General features: G+C 40.6%; 1 non-coding gene across 1 annotated transcript; it reads left to right on the plus strand.

Annotated features, from left to right (window-relative positions):
- The first annotated feature begins 3,307 nt into the window (after nt 1-3,307).
- On the plus strand, nt 3,308-3,414 carry LOC141620924 (small nucleolar RNA R71). The gene has a single exon (XR_012532068.1). It is a non-coding gene; the product is annotated as a small nucleolar RNA R71 (small nucleolar RNA).
- The last annotated feature ends 7,397 nt before the right edge of the window (nt 3,415-10,811 follow it).

Below are 10,811 nucleotides of genomic sequence, written 5' to 3' on the forward strand. Positions count from 1 at the left end.
TTCTTATCTTATAGTGCTCAGCATATCCATATGAGGGTTATATCTAAATCAGATAATAAGAGTTTTTTTGTTAACAATGATCTATGCTTTTAATGGACTGAATGATAGGATTGCTTTATGGAGTGTTTTGAAGGATATCTCTACTCACTGTGTTGAACCATGGCTGTGGCTTAGGGACTTTAATGCTGTGTTATCTCCTATTGAGAGATTGGGGGGTAATACTACTGATGCTGAAATGCAGCACTTCCAGGACTGTGTCTCAATTTGTGGTATGGAGGATATTCCTGCTACAGGGGCTCTCTTTACTTGGTCCAAGAAGCAAGAACCATCTGAGAGAGTTTATAGTAGGTTAGATAGAGCTATGGGTAATCAGGAATGGTTGGATGCCTATGGTGACAGTGTTGCTCATTTCCATCCTGAGGGGCTCTTTGATCACTGCCCTTGTACTGTCATGGATAGGAATGTTGAGCTTGGAGGTAGGAAAAACTTTAAGTACTTCAATATGTGGGGCTCTGCAGTTTCTTTTAAAACTATTGTAGCTGATGTATGGAATCAAAGAGTAAGGGGTACTAAAATGTTTGTGGTTGTGAGGAAATTAAAGGCTCTGAAACCTGCCTTGAAGCTTTTGAATAAAACATGTTTTACTGATATTGAGAATAATACTCACATTGCAAGTATTGCCTTGGAGAATCTTCAGAAGGAGCTTGTCCTTCATCCTGGTGATGTGGAGTTAATGCAACAGGAGATGGACTTGGCCAAAGATTTGAGGGAAATGATTGTGGCTAGAGACAGTTTTTTGGTCCAAAAAGCTAAGATTCAATGGTCATTGGAAGGGGACCTAAACTCTTCTTATTTCCATCATGCTATCAAGAAAAGAAATAGTTTGAATAAAGTTTTTCAGATTGAGAATAAGGAGGGTGTTGTTTGTACTGATGGACATGCTATTCAGAGTGCTTTCATGGAGTATTATCAGAGTTTACTGGGATCCCAGACTAATACTATTGGTGTTAATTTTAATGTGGTAAGGAGAGGGGCTTGCAGTAATGAGGGTCATCTTGCTGTTCTTGCCAAGCCAGTTACTATGGAGGAGGTTAAGCAGAGTCTGTTCAGCATTCCCTCTGGAAAGTCCCCTGGGCCAGATGGATTTTCTAGTCAGTTCTTTAGGGATGCTTGGAGTGTGATTGGGGATGAGGTTAGTGGTGCCATCTTGAATTTCTTTGAGACTGGACAATTGCTCACTCAGATTAACTCTACTGTTATTACCTTGATCCCTAAAATTGATAGGCCTACCAGTGTGACTCATTTCCGACCAATTTCATGCTGTAATGTTATTTATAAGGCTATCTCTAAAATTCTATGCAATAGACTTGCCTTAGTGTTACCTGACATTATCAATAGGAGTCAAGGAGCTTTTGTTAAAAATAGGAGTATCCTTGAGAATATTCTAATCTGTCAGGATTTGATAAGGATGTATAATAGGGGTAAGACTTCTCCTAGGTGTATGTTTAAGCTTGATTTGCAGAAAGCTTATGACTCCATTGAATGGGAGTTTATTAGTCAGATGCTAGAGGCTTTGAACTTTCCTGTGAAGTTTAGGAACATGATCATGTCTTGCATTTCTACTCCTACTTATACTTTTAATTTGAATGGAGCTCATTTTGGTTACTTTAGAGGAAGGAGAGGTTTAAGGCAAGGGGACCCTATCTCCCCTCTCCTCTTTTGTATCTGTATGGAGTATCTTTCTAGAGTGATGGAGTTTGCAGTTAGCACTTGGCCTTTCAGATTTCACCCTTTGTGCAAAAGTTTGAAGCTTACTCATTTATTGTTTGCTGATGACCTCCTCATGTTCTGCAAGGGGGATATCAACTCTATTATGCTGGTGCTCAGGGTGCTTGCAACTTTCTCAGCTACTTCAGGGCTTAAAGTTAATGCTTCTAAGTCTGAAGTTGTGTTTAATGGTGTTGCTGATTGGATTAAACAAGATATTGTGCAGGTCTCAGGGTTCTCTGAAGGGAAGCTACCTTTTAAATACTTAGGTGTTCCTATCCAACCTGGGAGGCTGTCTAAACTGGATTGTAATGTTCTCATTGAAAGGATTGTCTCAAGGATTAGAGGGATTGGTGCTAAAAAATTGAGTTATGCTGGCAGAATTGTTCTTATTAATGCTGTGCTTAATACCTTACATAATTATTGGGCATCCATTTTTCTTATCCCTAAAGGAGTTATTAAGAGGATTGAAGCCATTTGTCGAAATTTTCTTTGGAGTGGCTCTTCTGAATATAGCAGATCCCCTCTGGTGTCTTGGCACAATGTCTGTTGCAGTAAAAAGGAAGGGGGTCTGGGTATCAAGGAAGCATGGGTGTGGAATATTGCAAGTGTTGGGAAACTGGTCAATTGGATTTATACTAAAGCTGATAGACTGTGGGTGCTTTGGATTGATCATGTGTATATGAAAGGGGCTAATTGGGATACTTATCATCCTCCTCTGGATTCCAATTGGAATTGGAGGAATATTTGCAAAGTTAGAGATAGGCTTAGTGCTGGTTTTCAGGGTACTCAGTGGGTGGTCTCACCTGGTGGGTATACTGTTGGAGGTGGATATCAGTGGATTCAGGGTTCACACCCCCTGTCCATTGGTACAAGGATGTTTGGGATAATTGGATTATTCCTAAACATTCAGTAATTGGTTGGATGATTCAGAAACAGGCACTCAATACCAGATTGAAACTGCATAGTATTGGCCTGTGTATGATTGATACCTGTGTTCTTTGTGAAGCTCATGCTGAATCTGTGGCACATCTCTTTAATGATTGTGCTTTCAGTTCTCAAGTTATTGCAGGAATGGAAAGATGGCTATGTATACAGTTGGATGGTCAGTACTTTGGATTGTCCAAGCTGCAGAGGAAAATTTGTAGAATGGTCAAGTTGGCTTGTTGGTATGCAATTTGGCAGGAGAGAAATGTGTGTCGTCTGGATTGTAGAATCAGTCTCCCTGATAAGGTTGTTGCTGGCATCATTCAGCAGATGAGAAGTAGAATTGTTCAGAAGATTGGCAGTGATGTTCAGATTCTAGATAGGGATTGGCTACGAATGATCAACATTAGTTCTTAATTTTCTTGTATTCATTCGTTGACTAGCATTGTAAGAGGAAACATTGTAAACTTTTTTATCCTTTATTCAATCAAAGCTCACATTTAACCAAAAAAAAAAAACTTTGGTGAACATACCATTGGATCCCATATTGAGAATGTTTCGGGAGTCTTCATATAGACCCTTAAAAAATTGTTGTATAAGGAACCACTCGCTAAGTCCATGGTGTGGACAAGAACGACAAGTGTCCTTGAATCTCTCCCATGCTTCGTACAAAGATTCCTCATATCTTTGTTTGAACCCGGTGATTTGGGCTCTCAACATGTTAGTCTTTTCCGGAGGATATAATTTCTTGTAGAAAGCAAGTGCTAATTTCTTCCAAGAATCAATACCAAGAGTAGCCTTGTCTAGGCTCTTTAACCATTGTTTCGCGGTACCAATCAAAGAAAAAGGAAATAAGACACATCGGATTTGGTCTTGAGTAACTCCGGTTTGAGAAATCGCATCACAATAGTCACAAAATGTCTCCATAGGTGAGTGAGGGTATTCACTAGGCATCCCTCCAAATTGACTTCTGTCAACTAATTGTATGAATGCGGATTTGGCAACGAAATTACCGGTCAAATGTTGTGGTGTACAAGTACCATTTGGTAGGTTCTCCTCGGTTGGTATGGAATGTGATGAGAATTTAGGCATTGTGGGTTGATTTTGTGGTCGGTTTTGTATTGGTTTATCCTCTCCTTCTCTTGCAAAAGGGTTGGTAAACTCAATGTTATTTGGTTGAATGTTCACAATTTCTCCAATACCTCTCAAAGTACCTCTAGCAAATCTTCTATTGTTGGTCAAAGTTCTTTCAATTTCAAGATCAATGGGTAACAAGTTACCTTGTGATCTCCTAGACATGCATAATATCAAACAACTTGAAAACAATTAGAACAACTTTGAGGAGATTGACTTCCCCAAGTTAAACAAAGACACAACTAAAAACAATTAATGAAAATCAAATCAAGTTAACACCGTCCCCGGCAAAGGCGGTATTTTTGGTGTTGGATTAACTCGTCGTCAAAAGCTTCCTAACCAAAACAATATTTATAACTTCACAAACTACTCTTAGCAAAGCGGTAAGTAAAGGTCAAATCCCAAGGGACGGGTATTGATGTAGGATTTTCAATTGCAAATGGTCGTGTCTTAGGGTGTCACAATTTGGGTTGAGATAGGAGATCAACTAAACTAATTAACAATATGAAAGCAAAGTAATAAAAACAAGCAAGGTGACTAAAATGAGATTTAAACAATTGATTAAAAGCACTAGGGTGTCATGGGTTCATAGGGGATTCATGGGAGTTGATCATACAAACATGTTCTCTACTAGATGCAAGCGCTTATTGTTGTGATGGGATCGAGTTGATGTATAAGCTTACAATGCCTAAGTCTCGGAGCCGAATCGATTAGATTGTATGATACCCGTCGTTGTGAGTACGAAAAATAAAATTTATAATTTCCAACTACAACTATAGATAGCGGCAGTCGGGTCGAACCACAGAGAGACAGATGTAATTTCTAGTTGTTTAATTTCGGTCTTAAGGTAACGAAAATGTGGGGGTTTGAATTGGTTTGGTCTATAGCTAAAGGCAAAGAAATATAAATTAAACTAAAGAAATGTATTAAATCAAATATAAAGAAGGGTACTAGGATGGTCGGTTCACTATAGTTTCGGCGACAGCAAATTAGGTAAGTCTAAATCAATCACGTGAGATGGGAAAATAAGAGGTCCTCTCGATCCACTCTCACAAGCAGCATCTTTCGATCTCGCTACAGGTCCCTAATACCACTAATACTGACTTTCGTCCTGAAAAATGACTCAAAAGGCTAAACTAGCATATCTTTCGATCTCGCTAATCTAGTCGTCTTAATTAGGTAGGCTATCTCCCTTCCCTATCTTTCGATCTTTATTGGGTCGGTCAAATTCTAAATATTCAACCAGTCGCGTGCACTCGATTCGTCAAACATAACAATTAAAACAATTAAAACGAAATAAAACTCACGAGGTCAGTCGATCGACCGAGTATGTCGGTCGATCGACCAACACGCGATTCAGGTCATGTTAATTTTATGCCGCCTACACTATAATTCCCCTACATCCTAGCACAATTAATTTAGCTACTCATACTGGGAATGATAATAACAATAAAATTAACTAATAAACTTCCAGAATTCATGATTAAAACGGCAAAATAAACGATTAACATAAGATGATAAATCGGCTTTGGGAAACTGATCTAGCAATTCTAAATCTATAAATGAAAGAAGAACAATTGAATAAAACAGGAGAGTACCGTGTGGAATTCCGAAGGAAAAGAACAAAGCCGAACGCGAAAGTGAATACCGAAACCCTAATTCTTAATGCTAAACTAAAACTGAATGTTAAACTTGATAATTTTCTGAATACTTAATCTGTAAACCTAGCTTACGTTATATAGAATACAACGTAGTTCTCATTCCAAAACCTAATGTATCATGGTCTTCAAGTTCCTCGATCTTTTAATTCACGTCTGAAGTACGGTCTGGTCGATCGACCACAGTGACCGGTCGATCGACTGAGCTGTTGTGTACAGTAGCTTCTGCATGTCGTGGCATGGTCGATCGACTAAGGGGACCAGTCGATCGACTGCTTTAACTGATAATCCGCTTCTAATTTCTCGTGGATTTGTCTTTCGGGCCTCGAAATACGCACCAGGTTCATTTCTCGAGTAAACACTTCACGTCAATTACAATGCAGGATACTCGGGGACGGATTTAGCTCAATATCTACTCATTTCCGCATAAATCTGCAATATTACTTAAAAGTACGAAAGTAGACGAAATGGGGCAAATAGTAGCCTTAAACCACATAAATGAGCTCTGAAATGCGTGTAAAATGAGGTGTAAAACATCATATAAAAGACACGCATCAAACTTCCCCAAACCAAACCCTTGCTTGTCCCCAAGCAAGAACTAGACTCGATCCTAAAACCTAATGGAACGAGTTCAATCTCAGAGCGAAATGCAACATGTAAAGCCTAAACCAATTTAATGCAATAACCAACAATCAATTAGCAAATGAATCATGCAAACGAGTTAAGAAGTCGTTAGAAATTGTTTGAGCAACCACAATCAGAGAGACTTTATCAAATTGGACTCTCACGGGTCGCTCATATCACACACAAGGATAGGTGAATAATGTAAAGATAGAAAGAAGTAATATTGTAAAGACGCTCACCTAACTATGACCTATAAGAACATGCCTGCAGTCTAATATGAAAGTAATCTCTACAACCGTACATATGCATTCCAACCGAACAAATGACCATGACACATGCCGAGGTATATATGGGATATGTGAGGTAATGGGCAGGAAAGGCAAAACATTTATGGGAATGTGGGGGTACAGGTGATCAAGCTAGTACCGTAACAGAACCATATGACAATATCCACTTATTGCTCAAACTTCAATTGACACGGTGCTATAGCAAGCACAAAACTCACAATCTCCGAAATAATTATAATCAATCAACTCCCCATAAGATATAAATGCAACATGGGAGCAAAAATCGCCATAATATAAAGACTTTGAATATGCGAATTGATTTCTTTTTCTCTTCTCGGGTCCCAGTCGATCGACCGATGTTGCCAGTCGATCGACTGCCTCTACAGTACAGCACTCTTTTTTCTCTTTTTCGAATCATTTTTACTTTTGATTTTTTCTTTTTCTTTGTTCCTTTCTTTCCTTCCTTTTTCCATCTTTCCAACTTCATCTCAGAATGAGCATATGCTTCCAAAAACGAAGTAACAATCCCAAAACGTAAACTACTAGCTTGACAGAGGCAGGCTAAATGTAGGATGTAGTAATGGGACAAAAAGGCTATTTTTGGCAGTGTGGAGCTTATGGGTAAAATTGAATAAAGGGAAGCCTCTACCACATGTGTCAACAAACCACAAACCGAACGCATACAGGTATTAAGCAGATTAAGTTCATATTTATGCACATTTATGTAACATGTCTCATAAGGAGTAACTACTCACAATCCTAGATGAACTGGTCATCAATGACACCAGTTATAGGCTCTAATCCTCAGAAAATATAATGTAGTTTGCCAAAAATCTAAGTCAAGTCTCAAGTTCAGCGAATAAATTAACGAAAACTCTTAGATTATGCAAATGATTCTACTAATAACATGTCAATTAGCAAGGCTTAGGCAAAAACAGATGCAAATGCAATGTCATCATCGAGATACTACCGTTCCGACTCGACCTATATGCTAAAGTAAACATGCAATGTTTTTGAAATTTTTTCAATTTTTTTGGATTTTTGTATATATATATGAATAAACAAGCAATGCAAAACTGAAATGTAAACGTGAATGCAAGCAAATGAAATGCGACGCAAAACCCTTCCCCAAACCAAATAGCACAATGTCCCCATTGTGCAAAATCATGTAATGAAGAAAAGAGAAACGGGAATTTGCGAGAAAATAAGGAAATACGACATGAAGTGAGACTCGAGAACTCACAAGATTTTAAGCGCAGCAAAAAGGAAACCTCCCCAAACCAGCGTGAGCTAGGAGGTTTCAGTAGCTAGCAGTGCTACCAATAAGTACCTGACAAGACAACAATACCACGCATAAAACCGAGAAAACAATGTTGAAGCGGTAATTATGTGCAAAATTAAGAAGATGGAAGAAATCAAATATATGACGGAAAATAAAGTGGAGTAGAAAACTCCCTTAATTCCGCAAATCGACCAAACATAGCAGGGGAGTGATCGTAAACAGTGCAAAAAGAATATCCTCGGTCGATCGACCACATTACTCAGTCGATCGACCAATGTGTCAGGAACAGAAGCTCCTGGAACTATGCAGCTCAGTCGATCGACCATAAGGGTCAGTCGATCGACCGGAATAACTGCTGTAACTTTCTGATTTCTTCGAATTAGCTCAATAATTTGAGCAAATGAGGTCTAAAAACCTGCAAATGGACAATAATACGCGCCCAAAATTGCGCAAAACCCAAAGTAACCATCTAAAGTGTTTAAAATTCTAAGCAAACTTAAAATGCGAAGTTCGCGCACACAAAAGCAATAAACAAAAAGGTTCAACGAAAGCAAATAAAATGTATAGTTTGTGAAGAAGTCTCAATCAACTAATAGTTGATCAAGAACGACCATGGAATGGCCCACTTGATTGGCTTCTGGCTACAAGAGGTAGCCTCAACAGTGCTCATCTTCTCAGCTGCACGGTTCTCAGCTCCCGCATCCGTAGAACTCAACGGATCAACATGTCGGACATCTTCCCACTCAATGACCTCTTCGGACTCGTCGGAATCCAGATCAGACTTCGTTGCTTTGACCGGCTCATCTTCAGGCTCCTCATCAGTGCCATAGCTAAGGCATCCTAGACCACCTCTTTGAATGATCGGCTCCTTCACAGCTGGAGTAACATGCGGCTCTTCCTTCCCCCTAAACCAGCTCTGCAATATCTAAAACAAGAAGAATCTTCCTCCACTTTGCTCCCAATCAGGGCGGAGGTGTCACAACAGAGTAGGAATAGAGACAGGCATATCGGAAGTATAAAATAGGATTTCTTTTCAGAAACCGTATTGCAAGTGACAGGCCACATGGGGTCTTTCTTCCTAGCTGTATGGGCAAAGACAATGGAATGATTGCCTACCTTAAAGGTCAAAGTATCCGAACCAACATCAATAACTGCACCAGCAGTGTGCAGGAATGGTCTACCCAAAATAATGGGAATGTGGGCATCTTCGGGCATATCGAGCACCACAAAGTCAACAGGGAAGAAGAACTTCCCTATTTGCACGGAAATGTCCTCTAAGACTCTTATTGGCTGGACCGCAGAGCGGTCAGCCATCTGTACTATCATGTTGGTTACTGCAAACCTAGTCAATTTGAGCTTCCTAGCAAGACTCAAGGGCATTACACTAATACTGGCTCCTAGGTCACATAAAGCTTTCTCAATAGGAAAGGTGCCAATATTACATGGGACTGAGAAACTACCCGGGTCTTCTAGCTTAAGGGGTGCAATATGGGTCAAATAAGAACATGACTCCTCAGTGAGTGCGACAGTGTGCACAGTTTCAAGTGACTTCTTTTTAGATAAGAGTTGTTTCATGAATTTTGTATAAGCAGGCACTTGATTGACTAATTCAAGGAAGGGAACTTGCACATTTAAACTACGAATAACCTTTTTAAACTTATTAAATGATACCTGTTCCTTTGTCGGCACCAATCTCTCTGGATAAGGGGCTGAAAGTAGCAACTTAGCCCTCTCCTCTAAATCTCTCATGCCGACATCGGTGGACTTAGGCTGGAAGTCCACCACCTTCTCCTTGTTGTAGCTCGACCCTTCTTCAGACCGTCTCAAATGTGAACTATTAATCGACAGAGGGTCGTACTTGGGGACCGGATCGACCCATCGCATTTGGGCCTGTCCTCAATGTTTTCGGGCGAGTACCCCGAAACAAGTGATCCTCAGGGCTATCGGCATCGGAGGACGAAAAGAATCACCATCGCTAGCCGCCGTCGGTCGATCGACCAGGTTGGTCGGTCGATCGACCGACCTCTACAGAACAAAACAGAGCTTCGGTTGTCGCGACCGGTCGATCGATCGGGGTATGTCGATCGATCGACTGACATACCTGCTGATCGTCTTTTTCTTGTTTTTATTCGTCACTGCCTTCTCTTTGCTCGGTTCCACCTCATCTTTTCTAATGACATCCTCAGCCATAGCGAGCCCATTCAGGGTAGACCCACTCCTCAACGTGATTGCATTTAAGGTTTCTTTTTGATCAGTTGAGTCGGTAAATGTCCCGGAGCTCGAGTTGTATTCTTGCTAGCCAATTGGGCAATTTGGCTTTCCAACATCTTCATCCCGGCCTCTCTAGCCTAGGATTCCTTCAGCAACAAATTCTTCAACTCATTGAAATCAGAACCTTGGGCTTGTTGCTTTGCGGGGGGACATACGGAGGCTTTTGGAACTGTTGTTGCTTATGAGGGGGCACATAGTTCTGCTGCTGCTGCTGCTGTGGAGGTTGAGTCGGATTTAGAACATTTTGGCTACTCCACCTCAAGTTTGGGTGGACATTCGGCTCAAAGTAAGTGTTTGTCTGCCTATAATGTTGAAAGGCAGTACAAGACTCAAAGGGACTGGGACAATTGTCTGAAACATGTCCCTCAGCTCCACATCTTTTACAGACGAAGGGACCGTCTAAAACAACATTTACATGGTAAATCCCTCCTTTTGAAGCCCCTGCCAACTCGTATTTGTCAAATCTCGCCGTGAGAGCTTCTAATGCAGCTACAGAAGGAGATTCAGCAGCTCTCCTTTGATTCCCCCTGGAATTCCCATACTCAGCTTTGTGGGTGGCCAAGTCATCAATGATGTTTCACCCCTTAGTCTCTCCCATGTTCTCCTGGAATCTGCCACTGGCTGCAGCATCCAAGATAGCTCTTTGATCGTCGTACAGCCCATTGTAAAACTGATTACATAGACTCCACTTCTCGAACCCATGCTGTGGAATGGTTCGCACCACCTTCTTAAATCGGACTCATGCTTCATGAAAGTTCTCATCGGGACCCTGTTTAAAGCTCGTGATCTGAGCTCTAATGGCATTAGTCTTCAAAGCAGAAAAGTACTTTTTGTAGAATGCCAAGGCCAAAGAATTCCAGT

This window comes from Silene latifolia, chromosome 1 (assembly GCF_048544455.1).
Source record: "Silene latifolia isolate original U9 population chromosome 1, ASM4854445v1, whole genome shotgun sequence".
Taxonomy (NCBI): Eukaryota; Viridiplantae; Streptophyta; class Magnoliopsida; order Caryophyllales; family Caryophyllaceae; genus Silene; species Silene latifolia.